The sequence below is a fragment of the Hyaena hyaena genome, unplaced genomic scaffold (genome assembly GCF_003009895.1).
Source record: "Hyaena hyaena isolate Hyena2069 unplaced genomic scaffold, ASM300989v1 scaffold_1237, whole genome shotgun sequence".
Taxonomy (NCBI): domain Eukaryota; kingdom Metazoa; phylum Chordata; class Mammalia; order Carnivora; family Hyaenidae; genus Hyaena; species Hyaena hyaena.
This window is the reverse complement of record NW_024081872.1, coordinates 219,162-234,471: the sequence shown is the minus strand read 5'-3', so window position 1 is coordinate 234,471 and position 15,310 is coordinate 219,162. Positions and strand designations below refer to the sequence as shown.

The 15,310-nt window shown below is 36.8% G+C and overlaps 1 pseudogene; it reads right to left on the bottom strand.

Moving 5' to 3' along the window:
* Positions 1-11,864: 11,864 nt before the first annotated feature.
* LOC120224735 lies at positions 11,865-12,246 on the bottom strand (annotated as a pseudogene).
* Positions 12,247-15,310: the final 3,064 nt, after the last annotated feature.

Here is a 15,310-nt window from a genome sequence, read left to right as displayed (position 1 = left end):
TTTCATTAGAAATTCATCAGTACCAGGCTATCATCTCTTCTTTGCATCTTCCTTTTTTGCTGATCTATTGGCTTTAGGCCAAGGAGGGATTTTCTACAAGAAAAAAATAAAACTTTTAATTAGCTCTTCACCCTCCTGATAGTTTCAGAATAATTCATAAAAAAGAAAACTTCAGAGCATAGTTCATTTCTGAAGAGATTCATGAAAAACTGAAGCTATCCAACAGTGCTACACTCCTAAGAAGAGTTTGAGGCTGTGTGTGTGTGTAGGCCATAGGCAAAGATAAATTTTATTTTATTATACCTAAGACATTTAAAAAATTCTGACAGGCAGAGAAGGACAAATATATGTTTGCATGTATAGGAGGATTAGGAGGAACTTGACGGAGGAACAAGGGGGAGAAGAAGGGGGGAAATGGTGGGGGAAGGGGAGAGAGGCAAACCATGAGAGACTCTTGAACGCTGACAAAAACTGAGGACTGATGGATGTGGGGGGGAGGAGGGATGGGCATGGAGGAGGGCACTTGTGGGGATGAGCACTGAGTGTTATGTGGAAACCAATTTGACAATAAACTATTTGTAAAAAAAAAATTTTGACAACTTCAATACTTTATTTCTTCATGTAATAAAAATAATAGTATCTTTAAAAAAATTTAATGTTTATTTTTGAGAGAGAGACAGAGAGAGAGGGAGAGGGAAAGGGAGGGAGAGGGGCAGAGAGAGAGGGAAACACAGAATCCAAAGCAGTCTCTGGGCTCCAGGTTCTGAGCTGTCAGCACAGAGTCCGACACGGGGCTCAAATTCACGGATGGAGAAATCATGACCTGAGCTGAAGTCAGACACTTAACTGACTGAGCCACCCAGATGCCCCAATTGTATCTTTTTGAGTGCTTGCTGTGTGCTAGCCATTAAGCTGATCCCATAAAATTACTTTTTTTCATTTAATCTTCTGAGTAACAATATTTGGTTGATAATATTCTGGTATTCATTTTTTTAATGTTTATTTATTTTTGAGAGAGAGAAAGAGAGAACAGAGGAGGGGCAGAGAGAGACTGAGACAGAGTCCAAAGTAGGCTCCAGGCTCTGAGCTGTCAGCACAGAGCTGTACATGGGGCTCGAACTCATGAACCATGTGATCATGACCTGAGCCAAAGTCCTATGCTTAACTGACTGAGCCACTCAGGAGCCCTTTTGGTACTCATTTTATAGATAAGAACTGAAGACATACATGGCTTAATGATTACAGTCTGAATGTCCAAATAGTCGGTCTTATTTCAGAGCATCAATTTAAAGTGTTGATGATATTATATCCTGTTATGAATATGCAATGTGTATTCATATAAATAGAAGTCATGAAATTATCCTTAAATATGTCAGTTTATAATTGATTAAAAGGAGTTTAATGTCAATGAACACGTGTTGATAGTTTATAAGTGAAGGAATGAAACAAATATCTCTCCTGTTTTTCATTCACTGGTGTGTGGGAACACATATGTAGTTAGGGAAGAGAGGGTATTGTCAGCTCAAAGGGCAGGAAGCCTACAGTTTTGTCAATTTTTCTCCTAAGCCTAAAGAAACTAAATGTGAATCCTAGAATAGAATTCATCTGGGGTGCCTGGGTGACTCAGTCAGTTGGGTGTCTCACTTCGGCTCAGGTCATGATCTCACAGCTCATGGGTTCATGCTAACAGCCAGCTCAGAGCCTGGAGGCTGCTTCAGATCCTGTGTCTCCCTCTCTCTCTGACCCTCCCCTGCTCATTCTGTCTCTCTCTGTCTCTTAGAAATAAATATATTTTAAAAAATTAAAACAAAAAGAATTCATCTTACTTGTTATTTCGTGCAATCACTGCTTCTTTCCCTACTATATTGAAAGCAGAGCAAAGAGGACCAGCCAGTTGACAAGCTGGCTTACCAAGAAAAGCTAGTTTGCTTTCTGTTTCTTCCATTCAAAGTACTGTGAGGGTGTCCTCTTTCCTCACCCATCCCCCCTTGTCAAACCTGTGGGGGCCAAAATCAACAGGCTCCTCATTGTTTCATACCATTGTCCCATTGTCTTTTTAGTTTTTCTGTTCTGTGTGTTTGTCTGGTGTGTGTGTGTGTGTGTGTGTGTGTGTGTGTGTGTAGTTTTTTGTTTGTTTGTTTTGTTTTTAAGAGAACATTTGTTGGCTACTATAAAAGGTAAACTGAGGCATAGTAAAATTTTTAAGGCGTTATTTGAGCAAAATCAATTCCGATCAGGGCAGAGGCAAACTGGCAGTAGTTAGGAGTGCCCCAATGACAAGAGCTCAGGGAGTGACATTTAGAGAGAGAAGGCAGAAGTAGGGCAAGGAAATTATTGATTAGCTATTGCTCAAAAGCCTAATTGTCTGTGATTGGTTGTCTTCAGTTTTGAGGTATTTACAGGCTTAGATTTTGGTGTGCTTATAAAGGCCGTCAAGACATTCATGCCACCTCAGTCTAATGAACTCTGTATTTAATTAATTTAATGTTAATTTAACTAATTTAACACAGAGAGTAGATGTTGAGAGGCACGCTTTCCTGGTTGTGTGTGAGTGGCAGTGGGAGTTGGGGGATGTAAGAAGGTAAGGAGTTTTCTCAGCTGGAAGTCCACTTGTAAATGTTGCAACCCAAAGGTTGGTTTTTGTTGTTGCTGTGCACGGTTGTTGTTTTGTTTTGTTTTTAATTATTAAAACCGTTTTTTTTTTCTTTTTTTTTTTTAAGAACAGTTTAAGGTTTACAGCAAAATTTAGGAGCAGGTACTGAAATTTTCCGTATGCTCCCAGCCCTCAACACAGACACACCCTATGCCATTATCTACACCCCCCCACCAGAGTGGCACATTTGTTACAGCTTATGAACTTATATTGACACGTCATAATCACCCAAAGTCTATAATTTATATGAGCATTACTCTTGGTGTTGTAAGTTCTGTGGGTTTGGGATCAAGGATTATTTTATGCCTCAGACATAGACATCTTTACTCTAGGTTTTGTTGCTTTGGTAGTGTTAAACTGCTAAAACCTTAGTGGACCTATCATCTAGTTGATTCCAACTCAGCAGCATGTGCTAATGGCCATGCCCAAGCTCTTTTCTAGAATATTTCTCATTTTACTTTTTTTAAAGATTTGTATCCATATTGAATACAATTTTCTCTCTTTTGCTCTCCCTCGTTTTTTCTCACTCTTGCATATAATTTATCTATAGATACATTCATCTCCCAGGCTTCAATGGGAAATCCACTCATGCAGTAAATTTTCCTTGTGCAGATACATGTTTCCATTTGTGAAGATACTCTGGGAGTCAATTCCATCCCATTAGAGACTTTAAACAATGAATGGATGGCCACATTCTTGACTTGATCCTTGTAATGAAAATGAGTTTTAATCAGCCTTTGTTTCTCATAGTAATTATTTATACTTTTATTGACATATAATTGACAATAAATTACACATATTTAAAATGTATAGTCTGTTAGGTTTTTACATTTGTATACACAAGCAAAGCATGACCACAGTCAAGGTAATGTCCATATTCATCACCTGCAACCATTTCCTCAGGCCTTTTTGGTTGTATCCTCCCTTCTATTCCTAATCCTGATCTACTTTTTGTGACTATAGTAAATATTGTCTATAACTTAACATAAATCAAATTTTGTTCATTATACTTAGCATGATTATATTTTCTATTGCTAAGTTGTATACAATTTTATGGTTGTATAAAAATGTTTTTATTCATTTAGGGACATCTGGGTGCCTCAGCTGGTTGGGCGTCCGGCTCTTGATTTCTGCTTAGGTCATGATCTCACAGTCAGTCATGGAATCAAGTCCCGCATCAGGTTCTGTACTGATGTATGGACCCTGCTTGAGATTCTCTCTCTCCCTTTCTCTCTCTGTCACTGCCCCCCAGAGCAAATAAATAAACATTATTATTTTTAAATGTTTCTATTAAGTTTTCTATTTTTTTAAGTTTTTATTTATTTTAAGAGGGAGAGTGGGCAGGGAAGGCGGGAGAGAGAGAATCCCAAACAGGTTCCACACCATCAGTGTGGAGCCCTATGTGGGGCTGGAACTCACTAACCATGAAATCATGACCTGAGCTGAAACCAAGAGTCAGACACTTAACAACCTGTGCCACCCAGGCACCCCGTAAATTTTCTACTGATAGACATCTGAGTTGTTTCTAGTTTTTGTCTGTTGCTAATAAAACTGCTTTGCATATTCATTAAAAAATACCTTTCTTTCTTGTTTTAAATGATACACTGTACTATCTGTGGTTGAATAGTAGTTTCTTCTTTCACTTCTATAGTACTCTGAATTTGAGGATTTTATCTGTTTCATTCCTTACTGCCAGTTATTTCTTGGGTTCATCTCTCTCAATACCTTGTCAAATTTAGCCAATAACTGTAAATGTACATTATTAACATTTTGTATTTCAAACTGTAGCCCAGTGTTATTAGTTTATTAGATAATCTGAGTCCCAAATGGTCAAAAACAAGTTTTACTAAAAGTTTTACTACTGTAAAATGTGAACCAGTATGATGGTGTGGGTTGAAGTTTTCAGAGAAGAGCTTAGAAACCCTCTTTTAATGTTTTTATTTTTTTATTTTTTTTTATTTTAGAGAGAGACAGAGTGAGCAGGGGTGGGTCAGAGAGAGAGGGAGATCATAGAATCTGAAGCAGGCTTCAGGCTCTGAGCCAGCCGTCATCACAGAGCCTGACGCGGGGCTCAAACCCACGAACTGTGAGATCATGACCTGAGCTGAAGTTGGACGCTTAACTGACTGAGCCACCCAGGTGCCCCAGAAACCCTCTTTTAAAAAATGACACTAGGGGCACCTGGGTGGCTCAGTCAGTTAAGCGTCCAACTTTATATATACATGCGTCCAACAAGTTACATATATCACATTATTTCCCATGTTGCATATAGGTGAGAACTTCAGTTTTGACTAGGCTTCTATAAAAAAGTATTTTCCTTTCAATTTTATAATTGGAAAATTGGAAGATTATTCCATATACTAGTTTCTAACTCCATATGTACCAATCGTGTTACTCCTCCACAACTCACATTCTTCCAGTACAAGCTGCTTTGGGACACATTGCTATTGCACAATACCAGGTGAACTGGCACAGAGAGCTGCAGGAATGTTCTGGAAAGCATTTCTCCACTGGCATGACCAGCAAAACTTAGTTATGAATTGTGTTACATTCTTACATTTAGCTTGAGCAAAATAGAATATATCTCCAATTCAATTTTCCCTTAGACAAATATCAGAAATGATTGTGGTAATACTAATTCCACTCAACATGAAGAATGTAATGGGGAGGTAGTTAGGGTAAAAAGGGACAATGGTCTTAATAAAGTGAGATTATAGTACTAATATCAGAACATTTTGCAAATATATCTGCTTGTAAAATCCATGTGAACACATGACTAGGTTCCCTCCTAGGGCTTTGGGATGGACTTAATGTAAGTGGGGGACACTGAAGTCTGTTTCATTAAATTCATATTTAACCTCTTCCTGAATTCCACCTTTCCAGCCTTTGCTAACATTTACCTCATCACCTGCTTCTGAATACCTAATCTACTTACACATATTTTAGGCTTTTATATATGTCAGAATTTCAAAGGCGTGAACCGAACTCCATAACAATCAGGATAAACTAGGTTATGCTGTGGAATTAGACACATTCAAAATTTCAGTGGTTTAAAATAAACTAACCAAGTCTATTTTTTGTGGGTTGTTAGCACTGAGAAAGAAGGTGTTTATTTATTTCCCCTCTTGTTTACTCAGGAACACAGTTGATGAAGCTCCATCTGAACATGTTTTGCTACAATCCCCCCAGCCGGAGAAAGAGAACTCAGGAGTTCATCACACTGGGAATTAAAAGTTACAGTTTGGAAATAACTTGACATTTACCTCTCTTACCTCGTTAGCTAATAGAACAAATACCCAAACTTATGGGATTCAGCAGGTTCAGTCTTCCATATATCTAGAAAGAGTTGAAAGCTGGTGATCAGTGAGTAGCACAAAAGACTCCCACATAGTATAATAGGAATGTCAAATTTATCAAATCAAAAATTGATCTCCTAGGCTACTCTGGACATCTCCTGATAACTTTGCTATTGTTTCACCATAGTGTATTGTTGACCATATTTTGTCATTAAAGAAAGCATGTGAAAAGAATCAAAACTGGGGCACCTGGGTGACTCAGGCTGTTAAACCTCCAACTTTGTCTCAGGTCATGTTCTCACAGTTGGTGAGCGAGAGCCCCACATCAGGCTCTGTGCTGGCAGCTCAGAGCCTGGAGCCTGTTTTGGACTCTGTGTCTCCCTCTCTCTCTCTCTCTGCCCCTCCCTTACTCTCACTTTCTCTCTCTCAAAAACAAATAAACATAAAAAAAATCAAAACTGAAATGTTTCAAATTTTCTATTTATTAACTGCATTATTGTTTATGAAATTTTTGCTACTTATGATATAGTAAAAATCCATAGCAGTCTTAAGTGAAGTATGATATAAACTCAAATATAATAAAGCATATAGGAGGGGCGCCTGGGTGGCTTAGTCAATTAAGCGTCCGACTTTCGCTTAGGTCATGATCTCGCGGTTCGTGGGTTCGAGCCCCGCATCGGGCTCTGTGCTGACTGCCAGCTCAGAGCCTGGAGCCTGTTTCAGAGTCTGTGTCTCCCTCTATCTCTGACCCTCCCCTGCTCACGCTGTCTCTCTCTCTCCTAGAAATAAATAAAAAATATTAAAAAAAAAAAAAAGCATATAGGAGATTTTTTTTTTTTCATGATGGTACAGATGATGGTTTATTTCCCTCATCAGAGATTGGTTAATAGCAGATGCTGGACTTCCCTGGTATTTCAAATCCCAGCTCAGTGTTTTTTCTCTTTCCATTTTTTGGTTTAATCCTTCCTCCTAGAAACTTGCCCAAATAAACAATAGTAATTCAGGAAAAAACCTCTTTTTAGCTTGCAATACGTGATTTCTTAAATTGAAATAATCCTGTGTTATGTATCTATTAGAATAATTTCTGTCTCTCTGCTACCTTTTACTTTTTTGTTTGGTAATTTTAATAGAACACTTGTATTTTAGTTAGTTTATTTGGTTAGTCTTTAAAATGTGGCCTGGTCTGGGAACACAAAAAGAAATGAAGCATTGCTCCTGCCATCAAGAACCTCACAAATAGAACCAAGACAAGAAGTAACAGAGAAAAAAGATCAGGGATTTCAGGCAGAGAAAATCAATGTATGATAGCATGATGGTCTTGAGACTACATTAGTGCAGGGCTGTTATTGCCAGTAGACTGCATTTCAGTAAAATTGGAAAGTAGGGTGTGTATGCCTTGTTGTGGAGGTGGATCACACACACAGCAGGATGAGGGAACTGGTGAGAGACAGAACAGAAAAAAGGTGAGCAGTGGCCAGACCATGAGTGACTTTTTTGGCTGCAAGGATGTAACTAAGTTTGTCTTGTGTATAATGGGAACCATTGAAAGGAATACCATATTGGATTATCTCCCTCTTGTCCTAGAGAGCCTTATTTTTTTTCTATTTTTATACTCAGTGAATGACTAGACCATTTTGATGATCTTTGTATAAGTATCATCATCTTGTAATGACCATCCTTTACTTTCCTCTGTTAAACCCTATGATTCATGGTCTTTTTTTTCTTTATCATTTTTCAACTATTGTGATATAGAGTTTCATATTTTCCCCTTATAATTATTTTATATTAACCTGCTTTTACTTTCAGTTTTTACAATTATAATTCATGAACAACAATATTATATTTTGCTTTTAGACAGATTAATATGGTAGTAATGTAGTAGCTATACCACATTAATAACATTAATATAGACATTGTATAAAATAGAGCCTTAGTAAGTGTTTAATGCAGAAGCTAGCTTACAATTATGAGAAGAAAAAATCACAGCAACAAACATATTAATATTAATGACATTCAAGCTGAGTAACTACTACTATGTGTGACATAGGTAGCTGGGCTTGCTTTCAGGAAAAAGAATGTAAGACATTTCTAATTTTAAGGCACATTCAAAAACACATCTTTATTATGGCACATCAGTGAAAATTTTTTTAATTGTTTTATTTTCATTCATAATAACCACTTTTACTTTACATTCTAACTATTTCTTTTTTGTGGCTTATTTTATTATTATAGAAACATGAGGCTTATCATAAAACAAAGAAAAACACAATTCTATCTAGCTATGCTAACACTATAGATGCTGTAAGAACCGTGAGCATTTGCCGAAGTTAATAGTGGTTCTGTTCACCTTGCCTATGTGCATAGAAAAAAATTAAATTTTGTATGACCATCTGTTACCCCTTTCTTAATACAAGTGATCTCAGATTTTTTTTTTTTTTTTGTGGAGAACACCTAGTTTGTGAAGGAACAGCTATCTTACATGTCAGCAAGTTTGTTTCTTTTAAGCACTCATTAAAATGTATCCTTTTTTAAATGTTTTTATTTATTTTGGGAAGAGAGACAGAGACAGAGCATGAGCAGGGGAGGGTCAGAGAGAGAGGGAGACATAGAATCTGAAGCAGGCTCTAGGCTCAGTGCTGTCAGCACAGAGACCGACTTGGGGCTCAAACCCACAAACTGTGAGATCATGACCTGAACCAGCCAGATGCTTAACCAACTGAGCCACCCAGGGACCCCATGCACTCATTAAAAAAGTACCCTTGAGAGATGCTTGATTTTCTCCTTCTTTATGTTATTTCTCCACACTAATCTAATGCTTTTTTCAAGTATACATTTCATAATGCAGCTTCATAGTATGTAGTGATTCCAAATTGATCGTTCTCCATCTTCCCAAGCTGCTCTATGAGCTGAACATCTAATTAAACTCTAAAATTTTGACCTGAGATTCTCTCCACACTATAATTTTAGCCTATGCGGATATCATAAAGTGAATGAAGAATCTTGTTCTCTACCAATTGTGTCACCAAAGCTTCAATTTGGTAATCCCAAGACTTTGACTTTTCCTGCCATGACCAAATCTCTGTTAAATTTCTTAATTATTATTTCAGAGTGACTGCTTCACTAACCAGTGGTATATCCATAGGTAACTATCCCAGTCTTACCCCTGAGGAGTTAATCAATATCCATGTTTTATCTGTTGTAATATTTACAGACAAACAGTTAAGTAATCATAACTCATCATGAGATGTGTGAGAGAAAAAAAAGGAGCTTTCAGCATCTTTGAGGCAAAATTTGTAAAGTATCTAAATATTTTATAAAAATTATAAAACTATTTATTTATCAATTAAGGCCAAGGGGTTAGATATAAAGAACAAAATTGTTTGCTAAGTATTCTATCGTGACATTTGTATTCTTTTCATTAGAATTTTGTAAGAGACATAAATACAAAATCACACCATTTTAAGCAGAACATAAAGACCTGGGGTTTTCAGGACACAGCTTTTCATGTAACTATTTCAGTTATTGAATAAACAGTTATGTAATACTGTCTATATACCAGGCAGCATTCTAAGTGCTTTATAAATTGAAACTCATTAATTCTTATTAAGCTATGGCTGAATTACTATGTACTTTTAGCTTTCATGTGGAGTAGCTAGAGACAGAGAGAGAGAGAGGGAGACCTAGAATCCAAAGGAGACTCTAGGATCTGAGCTGTCAGCACAGAGCCTGAGGTGGGGCTCAGACTCAGGAACCACATGATCATGACCTGAGCAAAGTCGGTTGCTTAGCCAACTGACCCACCCAGGTGCCCTGAAGTAGCTACATGCTTAGAAAGAACTTGTTAGTGACAGAGGGATTGCAGAAATAATGGAGTTCCTCATGATCAGTGGGTGATTCTTAGTGATCCAATGAGAGAAGGCAGGAGCAGAGAATATTTTAATACTCTGATCATCCTGTCTTCCAGGACTAAGAACACATTATTCCTGCAGAAGTTTTGTGGGATAAAGTAAATTTAAAAATACATGCTTTAAAAATTATTTTATAAGAGAGCTTATTGGATCACAATGTATTTTCAGATATATTATTTCATTTGATGTCAGGATACTGTGAGATGACATTTTCTAACATTTACTGATGTATGAGCCAGACACTGTGTTGATTCACTTTATTGAATCCTTACAACTTTTGGTCATACCCAAGTAATTGAAGAGAAGTCTGAGGCTCATATATTAAGCACTAGCAAGTGATGGTACTTGATAAGCCTAGATAAACATGGTTTAATTTAGTAAATAAGGATGTTCAGGAAACAAAGTAAGTAAAGGGCTAAATCAGCTTTTGCCAAAATCTGTTTTTAATCACATTGTTAGTGTTTAATAATTATTTTCATAGCCCCAAGATGAAAGAAACAAGTAAGAGTTATGTTTTGCCACCATTGCATAGATAGTCACTGAAATTCAAGCCAATAGTAAAGGTAGTGTGATATAGCAAAATGATATGCCATAAAGAAATACCTTCCCAAAAATCCAGTTGGAAGTAATAAACAAATTTAGCAAATTTGTAGCATACCAAATCAACAAGAAATCAGTTGCATTTTTGCATATTAGCAATGAACAATCTGAATAAAAATTAAGAAGCCAATTCCATTTGTAATAGCATCACAGAATAAAGTATTTAGGAATAAACTTAACCAGGGAGGCAAAAGACTTGTATATTGGAAAATACCAAATTTGCTGAAATAAGTTAAAGACAAATATAAATGGGAAGTTTATTTCCTGCATTCATTGACTGGGAGGTTTAATATTGGTATGATGTCAACATACCCAAAGCAATCTACAGATTCAATGTAATTCATATAAAAATACTGGTGATGTTTTTGCAAAAATATTTACAAAAATTTTAAATTCACATGAAATCTTTTTTAAAAATATTTTTAAGTTTATTTATTTTTGAGAGAGAGAGCAAGAGAGAGAGAGAGTGAGCTAGCAGGGAGGATCAGAGAGAGAGAAGCAGAGAGAGACCCAGAATCTGAAGCAGGATCCAGGTTCTGAACTGTCAGTATATGGCCCAATGTGAGGCTCAAACTCATGAGCTGTGAGATTATGACCCAAGCCAAAGTCAGACACTTAACTGACTGAGCCACCCAGTCTCCATATTTAAATTCACATGGAATCTTAAGGCACTGTTAAGGACATCTGGGTGGCTCAGTCAGTTAAGCATCTGACTTCGGCTCAGGTCATGATCTCACGGTTCCTAGGTTTGAGCCCGCGTCGGGCTCTGTGCTGACAGCTAGCTCAGAGCCTGGAGCCTGTTTCAGATTCTTTCTGTATCTCCTTCTCTCTCTGAACCTCCCCTGCTCGCTCTCTCTGTTGCTCTCGCTCTCTCTCTCTCTCAGAAATAAATAAAACATTTTAAAAAAATTTAAAATTTTTAAAAAGGGATTGTTAATAGCTAAAGCAACCCTGAAAACAACAAAGTTGGAGGTATCTCCCTTCCTGATTCCAAACTTATTACAAAGTAATCAAAACAGTGTAGTACTTGTATGAAAACAGAAATAAAAAACAGATGAAATAGAGATCCCAGAAATAAACCTCTCATATATGGTCATATGATTTCTACAAGGTTGCCAAGACTATTAAATAGAGGAAAAGATAGTTCTTTCATTAACTGGTTCTGGGAAAACCGAATGAATGCAAATGAATGAATTTGGATCTGTACTTCATATGCAAATGAATGAATTTGGATCTGTACTTCATACCATAGACAAAAACTAACTCAAGATACATCAAAGACATAAGAGCTAAAACTGTAAGATTCCTAAAAGAAAATAAAGACAGCTTCATACTCTTGGATTTTTCTTTTCTGTTTTTGGGGCTTATGAAAATTTATTGCTGTCATGTTTTCACCAACAGAACTTATTATCTTGGTCTTTGTTTTTTGCCTCTGTATAAGGCCAAAAGAGAGATATTGGCTACTTTGAGTCACCAACATCATGACTTTTGTGACAAATCCAGCAACCAGAACTTCATCATTTTCCTCAGTAAAATCCAATCACACTTAGGTACAAAGGCTGTGATTTCTTTTTCCATCTTGATCAGTGGGACTCTGACACACTTCCTGATGCCTGAATTTGGACTTTTAGCTTCAACCCCTACTTTTTCCAGCACAATTCCCTTTGCATGGGTTGGCCTTCAGGGCTGTGCCCAAATGGACTTTCTTATGCTGTTTATCCTGCCACTTCTAATCACCTCAGTGGCTGTGGAGCTTCCTGGCAGTACAGAGACTGTGACGCTTGCCCATCCTGCCCATGCCATGGCCTAAGTGAAAGAGAGAATGGCTATGCTCTTGTATTTGTTAATGATTCCTTGGATATGATACCAAAAGCATGAGCAATAAAAGAAAAAATAGATAAATTATATTATATAAAATTAAAGATGTTTGTGTATCAAAGGGTTTTCAAGAAATTAAAAAAGCAACCAATGGAATGGGAGAAAATAATTTGCAAATCATATATATAATCAGGGGCTAATATCCAGAATATATAAAGAACTACAACTCAACATTCAGAAAACAAGCTGATTTAAAAATGGCCAAGGTCTTGAATAAACATTTCTCCAAAGATCTACAAATGGACTATAAGTACATGAAAAGTTCTCGGCATCAGTAATCATGAGGGAAATGCAATTCAAACCAAAATGAAACACCACCTCATAGTTCTTAGAATGGCTATTGCAAAACAAAACAGCATTGATGAGGATGTGAAGAAATTGAAACACTTGCACACTGCTAGTGGGAATGTAACATGATGTACCTCTGTAAAAAAGAATATGATGTTTCCTTAAAAAATTACCATATGATCCAGCAATTCCATCTCTGGATATATGCACAAAAGAACAGATATTTGCACACCCATGTTCTTAGCAGTTTTATTCACTATAGCCAAAAGGTAGAAGCAACCCAAGTGTACAAATCAATAAATGACTGGATAAACACAATGTGACATATATTTACCATGGAATACTATTCAGCTTTAAAAGGGAAGGAGATTCTGAAATCTACTGACACTTGGATAAACACTGGACATTATGCTAAGTGAAAAAGGCCAGTAACAAAAAGACAAATATTGCACTTCTATCAAGTTTTTAAAGTAGTCAAATTTATAGAAACAGGAATGCCATAGTGGTTGTCAGGGGCAATGGAGGGGGATCATGGGTAATTATTATTTACCAGATATGGTTTCAGTATGGGGAGGTAAAAATATTCTAAAGATAGATGTTGGTGATGGTTGCACAACAGTGAGCTATAAACTTAAAACTGAACGCTGGACTATAAGCTCAAAAATGGTGAAAATTGAATTGTTTATTAAATATATATTTTTTGATCAAAAACTAATATATTAGTATACAATAAATATATTAAACAGATACAGATTTGAAGGTAAAATTAGATAATAATACAATAGTAATAGGAGACTTCAGTACCCCCCTTTCAGCAATAGATTATCCAGACAAAATCAACAAGGATATATTTTATCACAATTAATTTTTTTAAATGGGAACATTGGATAGAAAGGAAACTTAAAATCCCAACTGAATTGTTAATTAAAAGCTGTGACTTTGAGCAGCTGGTCAAAATCTTCTCATTTTCAGTTCTCTCAAAAAGAAAATGTAGGTTATCTATATTCTTCAAGGTTGTTGGGAGGCTTTATCATAATAATGTATGTAAAAATGCTTGCCCCAAGGTATGGATGCAGTGATAGCTTCAATGTTCGTCACACATCTGTGTGCTAAACATCAGTGCTTAGGGGCATCTGGGTGGTTCAGTTGGTTAAGCTTCTGACTTTGGCTCAGATCATGTTCTCGCGGTTTGTAGTTTCGAGTTTCACATCGGGCTCTGTGCTGAGAGCTTGGAGCCTGGAGCCTGCTTCAGATTCTGTCTCTCTCTACCTCTCCCCTCCTCACACACTCTCTGTCTCTCAAAAGGAAATAAAAATGTTGAAAAAAAATTTAAATATCAGTGTTTAGATTGGAGGTTATCTGCAAGGAAAGCTCCATTTAAGGATTTGAATAATAAGTAGCTATTAATCACACAAGCATCTTGTAATGATTAAACTATTAAACAAGCATTTGTAATACAACAATGTCTTGAGAGACAAAATAAGCCCTGTTTTTAATGACATATTTGTCTAGTTCTTTTTTTTTTTTTTTTTTTTTTAATATTTTATTTATTTCTAGGAGAGAGAGAGAGACAGCGTGAGCAGGGGAGGGTCAGAGAGAGAGGGAGTCACAGACTGAAACAGGCTCCAGGCTCTGAGCTGGCAGTCAGCACAGAGCCCGACGCGGGGCTCGAACCCACGAACCGCGAGATCATGACCTAAGCGAAAGTCGGACGCTTAACCGACTAAGCCACCCAGGCGCCCCTGTCTAGTTCTTTTTTTAAACGTCTTAAGACGTGTTATTCATAAGTCATAAAATGCAAATGTTCAAAAGTTGGAGTTCTGGTAGAAATTTTATCTCTTGCTTAGTTATTGCTGTTGCTCTGTAAAAGATAGTAAGTAAAAGCAAGAAAAGGTCAAATTTGTAGGCTGCCAATTTTGGGAATCTTGGCATATCCTGAATAAAAGGAGTCTTTTACGGTCCTGAGGTCATGGCTAAAGGTCATCTAGTGACTAACACTGGACTAAGACTTTTTTTCAAGAGGCAAGAATTCCTTCTTTTGAAAGAACTTAGAGAGATATCACAAGATACTGGTTAAAAGCCTGATTCTGCGATCAAATGTCATGGGGACAAACTGCTACTCTATTTCTTCCCAGTTGTATGCCTTGAGTGTGTTACTTCACTTTTTAGGTCTCAGTGTGATAACAAACAGAGATGGTTCATAGATATGAGACACAGCACTAAAGCATTTAACAAGGTTCATGGTGCTTAGTAAGTCTTCCATAACTTTTTTATTATGATGATGATAATTACCATGATTCATAAGATCTTATTATCCTAGAACATGATTAGACACAGCCCACTTAATTACATGGAATAAAGCAGACTGATCATTATTGGGCTTGAATCTATGCTGTTGAAACCAAGATATTCTGACATAGAGAAGCCTTTGAATCCAATGGGATGCTTCATAGATGTCTAATCCAGCTGGTATATCATAATTTTTAGTAAGTTGTAGAATTAGACAACAGGCAAATAGTCAAGCGGCTTGAAGAGATTAGTACTGGTTTAAGGTGATATTGCAAAAGCATTAATGGATTGATGGAAAATCACAATAAGGATTGTAAAATCAAATTGTTAGAAAGCCAGACAGGCAGGCAGACAACATTAGAATATTATAAGTAACAGAAGCCCTGACACCAATGTGG